This window comes from Argopecten irradians, chromosome 5 (assembly GCF_041381155.1).
Source record: "Argopecten irradians isolate NY chromosome 5, Ai_NY, whole genome shotgun sequence".
Lineage (NCBI taxonomy): Eukaryota > Metazoa > Mollusca > Bivalvia > Pectinida > Pectinidae > Argopecten > Argopecten irradians.
This window is the reverse complement of record NC_091138.1, coordinates 9700746-9719243: the sequence shown is the minus strand read 5'-3', so window position 1 is coordinate 9719243 and position 18498 is coordinate 9700746. Positions and strand designations below refer to the sequence as shown.

The 18498-nt window shown below is 35.9% G+C and overlaps 1 pseudogene; it reads left to right on the top strand.

The window, feature by feature from the left end:
* The first annotated feature begins 2999 nt into the window (after positions 1 to 2999).
* Positions 3000 to 15564, top strand: LOC138324258 (uncharacterized; annotated as a pseudogene).
* The last annotated feature ends 2934 nt before the right edge of the window (positions 15565 to 18498 follow it).

Here is an 18498-nt window from a genome sequence, read left to right as displayed (position 1 = left end):
TCTTGGTCGGCATTTATAGTAATTACGATCTACAATTGTAGCTACAGTATATATTCAAAAATCTAAATGTAGTCTATCTAACATGTATTCAAATTATTTAAAAGTAATATCACCTCAATTTGGGACTTCACATAACGGCACATGGAATAAAAGTGATTAAAAAAATAAAAAATAAACTCATGAAATTGAACGATTTCACTATTTTATTTTTCGAGATATCGGCAGCCATACTGTACATTTACGTCTACGTACACATACATGTATATCTTCATTTATGTGTAACGGTGGTTTATACCATTCATTTGAAATAATATATACATGGGAAATAACGAAATATATATATTTTACAAGTACTTATTGAGATATGTGTTGGTAATTACGTATGAATATTATTAATTTCCCAACTATCGGCTGTTGCCCGAGGTGATCTACATGTACCAGCGAAGCCATGCACGAGCGGCCGTGGTCTGGCCAGGTGGTTCACATTTCGTTATATTTTTATTAAATAGTGTTATGAACAGATTGTTCGTGTATAACAGAAATATGATACATTGAAATCAATTATCTATTCATAACTTTTTCACAACATGGATTTCAACGTGTGACGACCCGGCACCGCTTCGCAAGCTGGCTTCAACACTAAATCTAAACAAATATATTTAGCAATAAACAATTTTAAATATAAATGTCTGTAACCTCTGAAACAATAAGAAACTATTTTGAAATCAGAATTTGCAAGTATGAAAGTGTATACTTTTGTCAACGTATCGATTGTGTAGCAGGGATGTACGTATCTGTTATTGTTTTTATTAGTCGCCATACCGTGTTTGTACCTTTGAGGACCCGGATGTAAACTTTCTGTGACGTCACGCCATCTTTTCTGAAATCTCCTATAGCAAATTGCCCGCGGCCAGGTAATTACAGGTGAGTTCGATGAATGGCGTTGCGTACAGGTAAACAACATCCTGGTCCTGGTATTACATAACCATCAAACCAAAGACATGGCTAATTATATATCTATATCGGTGTATCTATTCGTATATCGATTAAAAATTGAACGCGACCGTACTGTCTTAAAAAATAGTTTGTTTTGCTTAATATTTCAATATTTTGATCTTTTATAATATCAAAAATAAATTCTTTCTACCACATGTTGAAACGTATTACGGTATTGTAATAAATGTATCTCAATTTATTCGGTTAGAAACACACAACACAATGTTTGTAATGATCAATCATCAGTGTGTACGTACGTCAAGTATCATATCCTCGATGCTTTAATCAAGGATTTCTTTACTTGTTACGTAAAATTTCATTTTACAGTCACAAACTTTGCAATTCACAATGTATCAAAGATACAGACTACAGGAAAATATTATCTAATTAAAGCTTATTCGTTGCTGAATTCCTCGACAAAAAAAAATCCGAAACTTTTATTTCTGTGCGGATTTTCTTTCATAATTACACGAAGATACCTGCTATTAGAGCATAAATTAGAGTATTTGAAACATCGAATTTCACTCTTTTAGTTATTTACATTCGAACCAAAGTTATTGTACGATTAACTTCACTCAAAGGTCATCATAAAAAATCGTTGATCGGCTTTTCCTGTGACCGTTGATATAAGTGATAGCACATTAGTTATAGTACAGCTATAAGCCACGGACTATTGTGACGTCACACGCTTTAGAGCTAGAAAATATGCATAATCGGGTGGTCAGAAAATTTGACCCCGATATCGACGGCTTACGGGTTATTCCGGTCGCGCGCGGTACGGAGAGGTTTCTACACGTGCTAATAAAGCCATTTCCAGCATAAACTGAAATTATCATTTTTGACTGCACAAATCCTTTAAACTTCAAAAACCTTCATCTAAAATTCTGGAAATGGTAGAATCAAATACTCTTCATAGATAGAAAGATCTTAAGGTTCTTAACAATAATTATGAATTATATATGAACCTGGGGTCTCATGTTTTCCCCTCGGGAGGGATCAAGTTTACTATAGTTTTTTTTAAGGGAAAACACATTTTTGAACATTATTTGGTCATTTGTAATAGAAAATGAGTCAAATGTTCTCAGAATTATCAGTATGATATGGCCATTGAATCCTATTAGCAAATTTTCAATGACTGACCCCCAGGGGCCGGAGGAGTGGGTCCAAAAGGGGTTTCTTTAAATTCATAAATGCTTTTTAAAGATTTGAACCGACTTTGCAATGTTCTTTCTGTATCAGCACTCAGGTGACCATCAAGGCCTCCTAAATGGGAATGTAAAACTTGATCAAAAAATTTGTAGAGTCGCAAAAGTTATTAACTTACCGTTAATACTATAATCATCATCATCATCTTCTACAAAAAATAATTAAAGTAAATAAAATGTTTTTAGCATAGATTACGGAGTTTTGTAACCTCATCTTAGGCCATCAATGCATATTTTCTGATGCTATTGATGTTTTTAAGAAAATTAAAAATTTTGTTTCGGAAAGGTAGTGGGCCTTTAAGAGTAACAACAAGAGTTATCTTCCCTTTCTCTTCTCTTCATTTCATCCGCGACACTCCTTCAGGTGTCGCCCAACTAGGAAAAAAATCTGTATTTTGGAGCACACAATAATACTGGGAACAGAGACGCAAAGAATTAAGAGCTCTAATACAATACAAAATCAACAAAGGCCAGGGATTACCATCTTTTTTCGCTATTGGCAGTTGTGCCGAGTTCTACTTCAAACCCTTAAAGCGTCTTCTACATATGTACATTAAAGATACAACTGGGCAAGATGTAGATTTAGATGATAAAAACATTTTGTGTAAAGCTCTCCGAGAAAACACAAACATTATTGCAAACTATTTTGATAAGAGAACAGCAAATTATTTCAAAGAAGTACTTGCCCCTGTGTTTGGAGTAGATACATTTTGGTATCGTCAAGAGTTTGCCAAATCGAGAGGTATGATCCATTGGCATGGACTCTGTTGGAGGTTTGACAAGGAACCGCATACCCCTATGTTCGAGTCCATTCAGAAAGGTACGCCCATCGAGGAAGTAGCAAATGAAATTTCTGAATGGGCTCAGCAAGAGTTCAAAATGACCGCTTGTCATCCTGCTAACACATATGACAGTGGTCTTCCAAGGAAGGAATTTGGCCCCCAACTGAAGGTTCAGCAGAGGCACCCCCACTTAATATAAATCCGTTAATGAATATTTTAATGGATGTAAGCTCTAATCAAGAAACTATTCTAGAAGATCGCCTTCTACTCACCAACAAAGTTAATATACATAGATGCTCCGACTATTGTTTGAGAATTCCAAAACGAAAAAAAAATCATCAGAGAAAGAATGTCGTTTAGAATTCGGCAGTATTTCAAACCCCGATAAAGAACTGAGAACCACTCCTGCTATAGTTAGTGACAAAAATGGTTCACCAAGACTAGAAATGGTCCGAGACCACCCCGTGCTTGTTCAACATAGCTAATATCACACACAAGCGTGGCGTGCAAATGGCGATATTTTTATCATTTTGTCAAAAAGTGATCCTCAGAATCCTTCAGTTAATGACATCATGGCAACAGAAAGTATGTAACTGGCAAGCGAGGGGAATCAACAGGGGCCGTAGCTGATTTTTTGCAACGATATAATAAATTCCAGCAGTGACGATGATTCCTGCGCAAAATCGTTATGCACCAGATTACTCGTGCAAACAACAAAACGCTGTAGAAGCATCATTTGAACTGTCTAGCTTACCACTTTATAGGTGCAATCATAGTTTTCAAAATGTCAGCTTGAATGGTTCTCGTGTTCTTGAAAAACTTGGCAAAACCTTAACTAAAAACATCTTTAGATAAATATATATCCAGACCAGATGATGCAACAGAATCATGGTATGGGTATACCTGTAAATATGGATATGTGCCAGTTATATCTGGCAACAACATTTACAGTACTTGGCCTCTAACAGAAGAATATTCCAGAACCATGCTTCTGTTGCATTGGCCTAACTGGAGAAAAATTAGCGACATCAAGAATGACAACATTTCCTAGTCTGAGACAATGTCAGAATTTTCAGAAATGGAAGTCTGCCCGAACTTTGTAAAAGCAGATGCGAAAGAGCAAGACTCGATTCAATCAAAGGATCCATAAACAATGATGGATGTGATGATGATAATGACGTTTTACAACCAGATTGATTTAGTAAGACCAAACTCTGAATACAAAGAAGTTTCTGAAGAGTTTGAATATGATGATGGAGATTTAGAACACGATTGGTCAGCAACAACAAGCATATATCGATCAGACCTTGGACTAAAGATTGTAGATAAATAAATGCAGACATAAACTCAGACCGGGAAATGTTGGATATTCCTGATGTAGACATTTCTAGTCTCAATACGGAACAGGAATTTGCCTTTAATCTTGTTATCAAAGCCATATTTGATTCCATTAACTCTACAGATTTCCAACCTTTACGTCTGGTTTTATCTGGCACTGCAGGATCGGACAAATCCCACCTGATCAAATGCCTCGTTAAAATGCTAAGATTGATATTTCAATAATAATTGTGTGAAAATGTCAGTGCAGCCAACCTCATATCTGGAGTCACTATACACAGTTTTCTAAAAAAAATTCCCATTGTATCAAAATCAAAAGAAATGAGTTTACCAACAGGCCACACGGCCGATTTATTACAAGAAAACTGTAAAGGCCTCAAAGCCCTTTTAGTTGATGAAAGATCATTGATTGGTTGTTCAACTCTTTGATGAATGGAATTCAACTGCAGATTTGGTATGAAATCTGATTACAGTTTGTTATTGGGTGGTCTTCCAGTAGTAGTTTTCTTTGGTGACGAAGTACAGCTTCCACCTGTTTTGGACTACCCCCTTTATAACCAAAATGTTAACTGTCCAGCAGCAAAGCATGGAAGCTCGGTCTAGCAAAACTTCAGTACAGCAGTGACCCTGCGAAAAATAACAAGGCAAAATGAAAAAAAAACATCGCTAATACAATATAAGTTGTCTCAAGAAAAAGCTACATGGTTACAAAGTTATCAAAGGGATGATCTTAAAAAAACATTTTGGACACCAATTGTTAGAACGTATCTCTCAAAAGGGCCTTTTATGTGTTTCCGTCCCACAACGAGGAATGGAAACACAATAAAACTCAAATACTTGAGAAAAACAAAGATCATCCAATTGCAAAGATAGTGGATTTGATGGAAAGTATTCATGCGAATAACTGTACAACAGACAACAGTTTATCTGTGTAAAGATGCCAAAGTGGTGTTGACATCAAATCTTATTGTGTCAAGTATGACCTCTTTAATGGTTCTGTTTGCACAGTTATTGATATTATCTATCCTCAGCACCAAACCCCCAAAACAGCACAACCACTTGTTGTTACGATAAAGTTTGACAAATATACAGGACCTCCTTTCATACAAAACGTTCCAAAATGTGTACAACACCAGTAAAACGTGCACTAGAATGTCCCTGCCATAACTGCAAGATAAATCAAGTTCCACTACGTCTTGGCTGGGGTACGACAATTCACCGTTTCCAAGGTATGACAATAGGGGAAAATGAGTCTAATAGATATATTGTTATAAGCCCAGTTATAAGCTTTTGAATCGCGTAATCCTGGTGCACTTTTTGTTGCCCTTACTAGAGCTAAAACTGCTGGTTCTGTTGATGAAGATCCATATTTTGCATGGCATCCTTCTGTCTTAGTCAATCCGGACAGGCTTTGCCATGTTGTGAACACTCCAACAACACAGGCCAGAGATAAAGAAATCAAAAGAATAGAATGTCTTAGCATAATGACCAAAGAAAAATATTCATACATCAAAGATGACAGAATCTTTCAAACATTCCTATCACAATATAAATCCAATTCAATACCAAATGAAGAATAGGACTTGAAAAGGCAGCCCATGATCAGCTTATTCCTTTCAAATGAAAACTTCATAGTGAAGTTTAATTAACATGGAAGGGCAACAAAGAATTCACCAACCATGACTAGTGCAACATACCGTTTATATCTACTTTTTTATAAAAAAGCAGTATTCACACTGAAGGTAAATATGTTGGAAATTCTTTAAAGCAATCTGATATGTTATGGTCAGGTTGTAATGTGGTGTGGGACACATCAGTGACCGGGTGGGGTGTGTTGCTTGGTGTCTTCGTGCGGCATGTGATATAGCACTATAAAAAGGGCAACAGTACGATACAAGAAGACACAACATTCATTGTTTCATCAACATTGTGAATGAACTTTCTCATGTGTTTTAGCCAAAACTATTTTATCCTATGCAACCCTTTCACAATAGTTCCACTATACAAGTTTCTTAGACACAACACAATTATACCGCAGTCTCCCAAAACCTGCACCTCGCACAACATACACACAACACACTGCGTATATGGGAGGCCGTCCTTACTTGGGTGTGGGACACAACAAGCTCTAACCAAAATGTTACAATACAAGACACAAATATATCAATATTAGAAGTAAACTTCTCTTACCTATCTTTCATATTCATATGATGTTATCTGAATGAAGATAATTGGCAAATGTCTTCAATTCCTGCTTTTGATTTCCAAACTAATCATTCATCATGATCAGCCACATAATATTTGCTACTGATTTACGTGGGACAAGACTGGACCAATACATAAAGGTGAACAAACCGTTTTCTTTGCGATGGAATGGTATGTTCATACCATTGTAAAACCTGGTGGCACTGGTGAAGCCATGAAGCAATGTATTATGTCTAAGCTTGAAAATCTGCCAAATCCTTTCAATTGTAGGATTGTTGTGGCTGCAGGGATATCAGCATCACCTCAACAAGAGATCCCAGAGGGATCTTGGCGCCCACCAAAGAATGATTTATGTCTGACAATGGAAAGAGGATCTTTTCCCTGCTTTTCAAACTTTTTCAAACACACTACATATAAAATTTGAGACAGATAGCTATAGTACTTTCGAAGAAAAAGTGGTAACAAACTTCAACAATGAAATCTAAGATGGCGGCCGGTTGGCCATCTTTTTTACCGATCAGTCCCAAAAAGCATTATGGAGCAGTCCTTAAAGGTACTATGCACAACTAGGGTACAAGGGGAAACTATGCTTGGAATTTGAGAAAGATCCCTTCAGTACTTTCTGAGAAATAGCGATAACAAACTTTAACTATCAAAATCCAAGATGGCCGTCGGTCGGTCATCTTGTTCACCGATCGGTCCCAAAATGCAATATGCACAACTAGGGTTCTAGGGGAACCTACATATGAAATTTGAGAAAGATCCCTTCAGTACTTTTTGAGAAATAGCGGTAACAAACTTAAACTATCAAAATCCAAGATGGCCGCCTGTCGGCCATTTTGTTCACCGATCGGTCCCAAAATGCAGCATACACAACTAGGGCCCTAGGGAACCTATATATGAAATTTGAGAAAGATCTCTTCAGTACTTTTTGAGAAATAGCGGTAACAAACTTAAACTATCAAAATCCAAGATGGCCGCCTGTCGGCCATCTTGTTTTGACTGATCGGTCCCAAAATGCAATATGCACAACTAGGGTCCTAGGTGAACCTACATATGAAATTTGAGAAAGATCCCTTCAGTTCTTTTTGAGAAATAGCGGTAACAAACTTTTAACTATCAAAATCCAAGATGGCCGCCTGTCGGCCATCTTGTTGACCGATCGGTCCCAAAATGCAATATGCACAACTAGGGTCCTAGGGGAACCTACATATGAAATTTGAGAAAGATCCCTTCAGTTCTTTTTGAGAAATAGCGGTAACAAACTTTAACTATCAAAATCCAAGATGGCCGCCTGTCGGCCATCTTGTGGACCGATCGGTCGCAAAATGCAATATGCACAACTAGGGTCCTAGGGAAACCTACATATGAAATTTGAGAAAGATCCCTTCAGTACTTTCTGAGAAATAGCGGTAACAAGAATTGTTAACGGACGGACGGAAGGACGGACGGACGGAAGGACGGACGACGGACCACGGACGAAAGGCGATTTGAATAGCCCACCATCTGATGATGGTGGGCTAAAAATCCATCATGAAGGTGGGGTAGAGATATGCTACAACACTTCAGACAGTAAAGTTTTAGAAGTGGTAAGCAAAATGGGATCACTTGTAAAAGATTTAAAAAAAATTATTCCTATACATGTGGCTCATATTTCACCTGTATCACTGTCTAAATTTGCTGAATATCAAACTCTTAGGCATCCATCTTGAATTCAGCCAGTTCCATTCCGATGATGTAATACGGCAACAACAGCAATTGGGGTCAGATATTCAGTAGATAAATTCTGCTATTGCTGAAATTAATCAGAATCAGGATTTAGTTTAATAAGGTGTGATAAGAGTTTGATGGAAATCAAAAACCAATTTGATAAAAAACAGATCCTTATAACCACTCCGTTCAACAGAGGATCTGACAATATCCCATAAGGGGCCACGTCCAGATGACCCTTTATACCACGTGTATTTCAGAGCAACTGCAGTTTCTACCCCTTACAACATCAATGGAATATACAATTAGCTTTGTTGTGCGCTTCGGGCGAGATGACTACATACACGAAAATAATTTGGACAGCCTTTTCAAACTATTTCGTCCCCAGTCAAGATTCTGGCAGTGCCAATTTGATTGGCCATTTCAAAAGGTCATCTTGACGTGACACCTAATGGGATGTTCTCAGATCCTCTTATTCAACGTAGTGATAATAAGGATTTGTATTTTAATCAGATTGGATAAAAATCAAAATAAAACATAGAGGGAGAAATAAAATAGACAAAACATTATAAATAATGTAAAACAGCATTATGACCACTTGTATGACGGTGTCCATCCAGACAAGATAATGTCATAAAATTGGTATTCATTTATGTGTTCTTCAGTTGATTATAATATCATTGCAAAATTGAATAAAGTGTCAGATAGTGATGAGAGTGACACAGAAGGTACAGATCTGTGGGATTTCAAGCGTCCAAGGTATCTGGATAGTTCCTAATCGAGTGAGATTCCTGTTGATGTATTATTCCATTTAAATGATAATAAAGTACAACTATATGAAAATGACAACACATATTCACAAAGGTCAAAAATGATAGTTCCATTGTTACTATACTCTCCTGTTGTGTGGGACATAACAGTCTCTAACCTTGGAAAATACAGTATAATATACTCTGTATGATCTTTAAAAATGTGTGAATATTGAAGTCGTTCAATCTGATTAAAATAGAGATCCTTATTATCACTACCTTGGATAAGAGGATCTGAAAATATTCCATTAGGGGTCACATCAAGATGACCTTTTGAAATGGCCAATCAAATTGGCACTGCCAGAATCTTGACTTGGGACGAAATAGTTTGAAAAGGCTGTCCAAATTATTTTCGTGTTTGTAGTCATCTCGTCCAAAGCGCACAAAAAAGCTAAATCTATATGTATACTGGGGCGAAAAGACATTTTCAATTGATGTTGTAAGGGGTAGAAACTGCATTTGCTCTGAAGTACACGTGGTATAAAGGTCATCAGGACGTGACCCCTTATGGGATATTGTCAGATCCTCTATTAAACGGAGTGGTTATAATGATCTGTTTTTAATCAGATTGACTATAAAAGATGCAAACAACGGAATTTGTGTTGAAAATATCTCGCAATTTTTCACGTATGGAAAATTGACTTCCAGTCGTGAATTTCTTCGAATTTATTTCAAAGTAGCGGGATATTAAAGTTGTAAAATTTTGTGAACCTGGGGTAGAATATCCCTATCCTTCATATCTATATCTGAAAGAGTTTTATAATATGCAACGTCATTGTTTGGTACGATATAACAAATTACTTTGCAACATCCAGAAACTTGGTTCGGTCTGTCCGAGTGGTTAACACAGGGGTCAACTTTGGCCCTTTTTCACTTGGGATTTGTTTGTTTGTTTGTTTGATTTATTAACGTCCTATTAACAGCGATGGTCATGTAAGGACGGCCTCCCATGTATGCGGTGTGTTGCGTGTATGTTGTGCGAGGTGAGTGTACTGGGATACTGCGGTATGTTCATGTTGTGTCTTCTTGTATAGTGGAACTGTTGCCCTTTTTATAGTGCTATATCACTGAAGCATGCCGCCGAAGACACCAAGCAACACACCCCACCCGGTCACATTATACTGACAACGGGCGAACCAGTCGTCCCACTCCCTGTATGCTGAACGCTAAGCAGGAACAGAAACTACCATTTTTATAGACTTTGGTGTGTCTCGGCCAGGGGACAGAACCCAGAGCCTTCCTCACAGGGGCGAACGCTCAACTCAAGGCCAAAAGTGAGGCGGTGCCAAGGGAGGCATTAGGAAAGATAAAGTCAGTTAGGAAGAAGAGAAAAGATAAGATCCTAAATTTAGTCGCCTTTTACGATCATGCAATAGGGGCAGCAGGTACAATTCTAACGCCCTACCTGCAGGGCCATGTTTGTTTGTTTGATTAATTAACGTCCTATTAACAGCTATGGTCATGTAAGGACGGCCTCCCATGTATGCGGTGTGTTGTGTGTTGCGTGTATATTGTGCAAGGTGCGTGTTTTGGGAGACTGCGGTATATTCATGTAGTGTCTTCTTGTATAGTGGAACTGTTGCCCTTTTTATAGTGCTATATCACTGAAGCATGCCGCCGAAGACACCTTGGCATTAGGAAAGATAAAGTCAGTTAGGAAGAAGAGAAAAGATAAGATCCTAAATTTAGTCGCCTTTTACGATCATGCAATAGGGGCAGCAGGTACAATTCTAATGCCCTACCTGCAGGGCCAGCTCATGATCATGTCTAGTACATAAAATTCTATATAAATAAAAACATTTCTATATTTTCTGTTCTATTGGAAATATAAAATAGTAATGGATTTCTGAACACGAAAAGAAGTTCTAGAATATTTTCAAATATAAATGATCTAAATAAGAAAAGTCAATATTAAGCATTACTATGTTATTTATATTAATATTCAATAATTCAAACATAAAAGGCTTTAAGTATATTGAATTCGGGCTCGTAGACGGATTCAACACAACCTCCTGATAGTGGGGAGTATGAAACTGTTTTGAAATCAAAGTGTGTATATTGACCAAGGACCAAGGCAAGTTATTTGTGTACTCAGATTTCTTTGTAACCATGCACTGATAAGATTTTACTCAATAGTGAACAGTTCTTATATGGCCACTTGAATATGTTTCAGTTTACTTTGAAATATGATTTTTTCTGAATTATTCTATGATATGATTCTAATATACTTTTTAATAGAGTTTGCTGTATCAATTTCAAATTTCCCCATGCACACATTTTTATCTTTTTTAACCAGGCAAAAACAAACATATGATTTGAAAGAAAGCCAAGTAAGCCAGAGACTGCTGAAGAGGGAAAAATCAAAAAGAGGCAAGCTTTCCAAGCAAACACAAACACTGCTAACAGGAACAATGACAACCTCAACAGAAAACCTCTTTTATGGCAATTTAGTTTCTCCATCAAAACAACACCAAAATAAATCAACACAAACTATAGTGTCAGGATCAACATTCAACAGCTCAAGCAACATATTCTATGAACTTTTAAATTAAACATGTCTTTCTGCAAAAAATTAGGTTTTGAACTACATACTGTCTTTTCAAACAACAAACTGTCCATATCCAATCTAAATAACGACAGTGTTCTGGAAATTTTCAGCTTAGGCAAATCAAAAAATCTTTTGAATATAAAAACATTGTTGAACTTCTAGCTCAAATATGTGAAATAACCGCAGTGAACATTCCAGCTTGTCTTTCTAAAATTCATCGTATAGTTAATACTGATAAAAAAAGAGAGGAGCTCTTAAAGAGGAATTCAGGCATGAATTATTTGTTTTCCAAACAACTACTACAGCACATACCAATGTACAACCACATACTACATGTACAGTTAAACCTGATGATAACAATTTACAGAAAACAAAAGAGAAAGATATAAATATTATCAAATTAAAACTACAAGAGAAGATTAAAAGTACAGAATCTGATACAGTGTAATAAATTACTGAAAAGAAAGTTAGAAAGGAGAGATATACAAAAAACATTCAAATACTGAACAGACCATTGCAACTGAACAAGAAAACAAAGCCACATTGAAGACTGTGAAATTTGTGAAAAAAAGAACTTGAATTAAAAAAAAACTTCTGGATAAAGCAAAGGTTAGAAATCGGACCAATTATTCGTCATTAATAAACGCTAATCGGAAATTTAAAACAATTCAGCAAACAGTACAAAGTTTAGAAAATGATAAGGCAAAGCTACAGAAAGACCTGCAAAAGATCAAAGAAGAAAAACTTATAACAGACAAAAGAAACAGCATTGTTGAGAAAGAAATCAGAGACATGCATATCTCAAATGATTACTTACAAGGATTACTTTGTGATGAGTGCGACCTTAATGTTTATGATCACGAAACAAAAACATTCACCCCTGAACTTGTAGAATGTGCAATGAACTTAACTGATTTAAAAGTGTCTACACAAAATGTAGGGTCAGTTATTAGAGAAGTTTCATCGCTGTGTGGAAAGGTACCAAATCACCTCCCCTCCCGGACGACAGTGGACAATTTTGTTGACAGAAAAGCTTCACTATCACAAAAACAACTAGGACTAGTTCTGTCATCAAAACAAGAAACTACTTTATATACAGATGAAACTAGAAAATATGGCCATACGTACCAAAATTATTTAATCACAGATAAAGATAAAAATTCTTACTTATTAGGTCTCAGGGAAATGGTAAACAAAAGTGGTCAGTGCACTCTGGACACCATGAAAGACATTCTAAAAGACATTTCAGACTACTGTTCGTATTCAGACGAAAATAATGCTTCAGGATCTGATGTAGGATCTTAAATTTTGAAGAACATTTGTAATACCATGTCTGACCGTGCAAGTACAGAAAAACATTTTAATGTTCTATTACAAGATTATAGGAATAACATCTCTGGTAGCTCTAGATAAAAAAATGCCTTAGCAAAAGTTGCTAAAACCTTTCTTTTATCTTTAGCAAAAAAGAAATATTTTTAGCAGAACACACCTAGTGCCCAACAAAGTCACTTATTTGTCTTTTCAAAATTACGATATCTTCAATAGCGCATAGGGCAAAATTTGCAATGCTTTAAATTGCTAAAAGTAAACTAAGAAAATTATAAAAGAACATGATATTTTTCATAATCTCCCACATATCCCTCCCTATATTCCTCAAGGCCATAACCAGGCCATTATTTTTTCAGTGTAACACTTGGAATGACAAATGTTAAGGAACTTAAATTCCATCTTGAATCATATGGATTTGATAGCTCAGGTATTTAGAATGAAAAAAAATGAAACTACAAATTTATTCTCTTTCTTCAGCCAAAAAAGTGGCTTAGCAAAAAATGCTAAAATGATTATTTTTATTTTAGCAATTAGTGTCTTCTATTAGCAAAATGCCCAAAATGCTATCCATAGAGTGAGCACAGAACATATTGCCTGATGTAGTTCATAATTATCACCTTATGACAAGTGAAGAAAAACAACTGTGTGGTCAAATGAATAACTTTTTTTGTGGTCTGCATCTTTTAGTTGGAATTGCAGATGTGTCCGAAGCATCAATGAAGAAATTTGAGACATCATTTCTTGATGGAAAGTTGATTGGATCTTCACAAAAGCCAGAACTTCAGCGGTATCACAAAGCTGAAAGTGGAACTTTGCGTCTTTTACGTACATGTAGTAAAGCCTTTGCCATGGGGGAAGATGAGAAAAATGGAGTGTTTCTACCATGGAAAACGTATCTCGGCAGTGAAGATTTTGTTTGTTTGTTTGTTTGTTTGTTTGATTTATTAACGTCCTATTAACAGCTATGGTCATGTAAGGACGGCCTCCCATGTATGCGGTGTGTTGCGTGTATGTTGTGCGAGGTGAGTGTACTGGGAGACTGCGGTATGTTCGTGTTGTGTCTTCTTGTATAGTGGAACTGTTGCCCTTTTTATAGTGCTATATCACTGAAGCATGCCGCCGAAGACACCAAGCAACACACCCCACCCGGTCACATTATACTGACAACGGGCGAACCAGTCGTCCCACTCCCTGTGTGTTGAACGCTAAGCAGGAGCAGAAACTACCACTTTTATAGACTTTGGTGTGTCTCGGCCAGGGGACAGAACCCAGAGCCTTCCTCACAGGGGCGAACGCTCAACTCAAGGCCAAAAGTGAGGCGGTGCCAAGGTAGGCATTAGGAAAGATAAAGTCAATTAGGAAGAAGAGAAAAGATAAGATCCTAAATTTAGTCGCCTTTTACGATCATGCAATAGGGGCAGCAGGCACAATTCTAACGCCCTACCTGCAGGGCCAGGCAGTGAAGAGGAACATAAGAATTACATATTGAGATTTAAACACAACCGTTTCAATATATTTTTAATTGGACAAGCTGTTTATTACCATTCCAAACTGGTTAACTTCCTTGAGAAAGCTTCCAGTGACACAGCATCAGCACAGGAATTCTCAAAAGGACAGAGTACACCATTTCACTCTGATGTGGATAAAACAGACCCTGTGCTGACAAAGCTTTTGATGACAGCAGAACTTGATCACATAGCTATACCTCTGATGCAGAACATATTTGTTGCAGTTAAGGAACTGTTAAAAAGAATGGTTGCAGAGCATCTCCCCGGAGGAAAATTTTGGAATGGTTCAGATGCTACAAGATCATCAACATTGTCTGCACTGAAACATAATAAATCACCAGAGTTCATATTTGGACAGTTGGACCATCTTATTTCGTACCGTCCAAATGCTTCAACCCTTGCAAATGAGTCTTACCTGATGTATTCTTATAATAAAACAAGTGAATGGCTACACAATCTCCCCGACGATACGAGGAAGTAGATGATAGAAGGATCAAGGAAAGAAGGCAGGGAGATACGGCAGAAGTTCAAAGCAAGGTTAAAGCAGATTGAGCAGCAGAGGATAGAGGCCCAGAAAAGAAAACACATTGAGTTGAAAAGACTAGAAGCCCAAAGAATTAAGAAAGCTGAAAATCTTATAGATGATGTTTGCTTCTATGGTCTTTGGCAGAGCACAAATCAGATAGAGGAAGGACTATCAAGACTGAAAGATGATGAAAGAGAAATGGTAAAGGCCCTTCATTCCCAATTAAAATTCAGAAGATATGTGTTAAAACAAAAGCATTCTGACCCTAAAGTATTTAACCTCTCCAGGAAAATGTCCAATGGAAAATACCACAAGTTATCTATTACAAAACTTAAAGCTAATGTGACTGAACTTGTTCAAAGTGCTGCCAATGTAACAACAATGGAGAAACAAACAAGTGATATCCCTTTTTCAGTTGGCAAATCAATAGATCATGTGTTTGTCGACAACACATACAGAGGTGTTGTAGTCAGTGTAGTGCCAGGATTTCCGATGTGGTACATTGTGAAATATAATAATGATGAGGCTATTTACGCTTACAATTTAATTGAAGATTACAGAAAAGGTGACGTGAGGATTGTGATTTCTTCTCAGTCAAAAGTATGAAGTCTGAGATACTCGAACTATTCTTATTCTTGTGTTCTTTTATAATATACAGACATTCATTAGTTAAGACTTTTACCTCTCACTACAGGAAGAGGAAAGCAATAGGTTAGGTGAGACACTCGTCAGCCAATACATTGTCTGGACTCTATGTAGTTGAGAGGTATAATGTGTCCATGTATTTGTCATATTCTAATGATGATGAATGTTTATGATGATGAATATGATATGATGAAGATGAAGCAGAATGATGATGAATGTTGATGATGATGATGATGATGATGATGATAATGATGATGTATTTTATGATGAATGATGATGATGATGTTTATGATGATGATGATGATGATGATGATGATGATGTTATGATGATGATGATGTGATGTTTATGATAATGATGATGATGAATGTTATGATGTATGATGTTATGATGATGAATGTTTATGAATGATGTTTATGATGAAGAATGAGATGATGATGAATGTTGATGAATGATGAGATGATGATGTTGATATGATGTTCATGAAGATGAATGATGATGAATGCTTATGATGATATGATGTTTATGAAGATGAATGATGAATGTTGATATGATGTTTATGATATGAATGATGTTGTTTATGATGATGATAACATGATGTGATGATGATGATGATGAATGATGATGAATGGATGTTTATGGTGATGATGATGATGATGATGATGATGTGATGAATGATGATATGATGTTTATGATGATGAATGATGATGAATGTTGATGATGATGATGATGATGATTTATGAAGATGAATGATGATGATGATATGCTTATGATGATATGATGTGATGATGAAGATGATGATGATGATGAATGCTTATGATATGATGTTTATGAAGATGAATGATGATGAATGCTTATGATGATATGATGTTTATGAAGATGAATGATGATGTTTATGAAGATGAATGATGATGTTTGTTGATGATGAATGATGACTATGACAAATGTTTATGATGATGTAGATATGATGTATTTGATGATGATAAATAATTATCATTATGATGGTTATATAATGTTTATGAAAATGAGATGATAATATGTTGATGTTGATGATGATGTGATGATAAATTTGTTGATTTGACTGTTGCATCATTTTGTTTTAAAAATATAAACAGTTACAAAAAAAAAGAATTGTATCTTTATGCAATTACTTAAAAAAATATTATGTTCAAAATAATTCAAGAAAATAAGGAGAGAATAAAGAGTGTGAAATATCTATATTTTCTCTTGATTTGTTGTAATTCTGCATGCAGTTTTATATTCATCAACTAAAGAAATGCAATGGAACTGAATGAATTTTTCATGTTTACATTTCTATGTTCTTACCAAGATCAGTTTCGTATTAAGATAACATAAACACCACAAATAGTTGTATGTTTTTACTTGACAGTATGTCATTCTTATTTGTAATTATATCTTCTCTTCAAATGTCATTGTCTTTAAAAATTGTTATCCAGGTGACTAGTTCTTTAAAGTTTCTTCATCTTCTGTAAGGAATAAAATATGGATCAATCTTCATTAGTTATTTCAATGAGAGATCTGAATGCAATGGAAGTTACTATACACATGAAGCAAATTCGGTGTCCTGGATATTGATACCTTGATCACCTAGATGACAAAGGTCGACAAAGAGGGATTAATCTTTATTTTCTGTTATTTTCTTTTTCTAATTTTGCGGTTTTTTTTTTCGTCTTGACAAAAACTTTGACACCATAAAAGACATGAAATTTTAACCCAATGCAATAAGTTAGAGCATTATTTCTCGCACCATCCTATTAGTATGAAGAAATCAAATTAAATAGTAAATTACATTGTTCTTGCATAATAATTGTTTGTTCACAAAAATAAATGTCTTGTCTTCCTTTGCATATATGTTTAATATCATAATGTGTGTAATTCAATTTGAATTATGATTATTGTTATCAATCTTTTTTTTCAGGTAGATGATTCTTGTTTACAACTCATACAGGCAGAATTTGGTTTCTGGAGCAAGATGCATATACGCATATGGTAAGTAGAGCTCCGAGTAATAGACAGGTAAACCATAATGCAATAAATCTAAATATGTAGATAGGTGAATGTTTTTTTTTTATTTTCTAGTATTGGACTGCTAGCTGTTGTAAAAAAAGTTTGGGTGCTACCGTAATTACGTTATATTAGATACGTCTTCAAGCATAAACAAATATATACTGATTTTTCGCCTGATAGAAGGAGGGGGGCATGTAAAATGAAGAAATTTATATGACACTGATATTTTTTGCACGCTTTCCAGGTTTCAATCAAAGAAGACATGCAGTTAAGTAATGCTGTGTAGTAACAAGGTGATACAACAACAGGATAACTTTTTGTGGACTTGGGCCTATTTACCCCCAGATTTGAAATATGCTTCATTTCTACACGTGAAGTTTTTGCTTTTTTGAAGTTGAATAAAATCGTCAATCGTTGACAGAGTTCATATACTAAATGAATGCTATATAATTGCAATAACTGTTACTATCTTCCCACTAAATTTACACACGTTACATGATAGTTTATTCATAATACACAAAAGGTCAGCATTTTATACTTAATGTTTGTTTGTACATTGTTTGATTAATTTAACGTCCTATTAACAGCAGCTATGGTCATGTAAGGACGGCCTCCCATGTATGTTGTGTACTGCATGTATGTAGTGTGAGGTGCGTGTTTTGGGAGTCTGCGGTATGTTCGTGTTGTGTCTTTTTGTATAGTGAAACTGTTGCCCTTTTTATAGTGCTATATAACCGAGGCATGCTGCCGAAGACACCCAAGTACCACACACCACCCGATCACATCATACAGACAACGGGCGAACCAGTCGTCCCACTTCCTGTATGCTGGAGTGCTAAGCAGGAGCAGAAACTACCACTTTTATAGACTT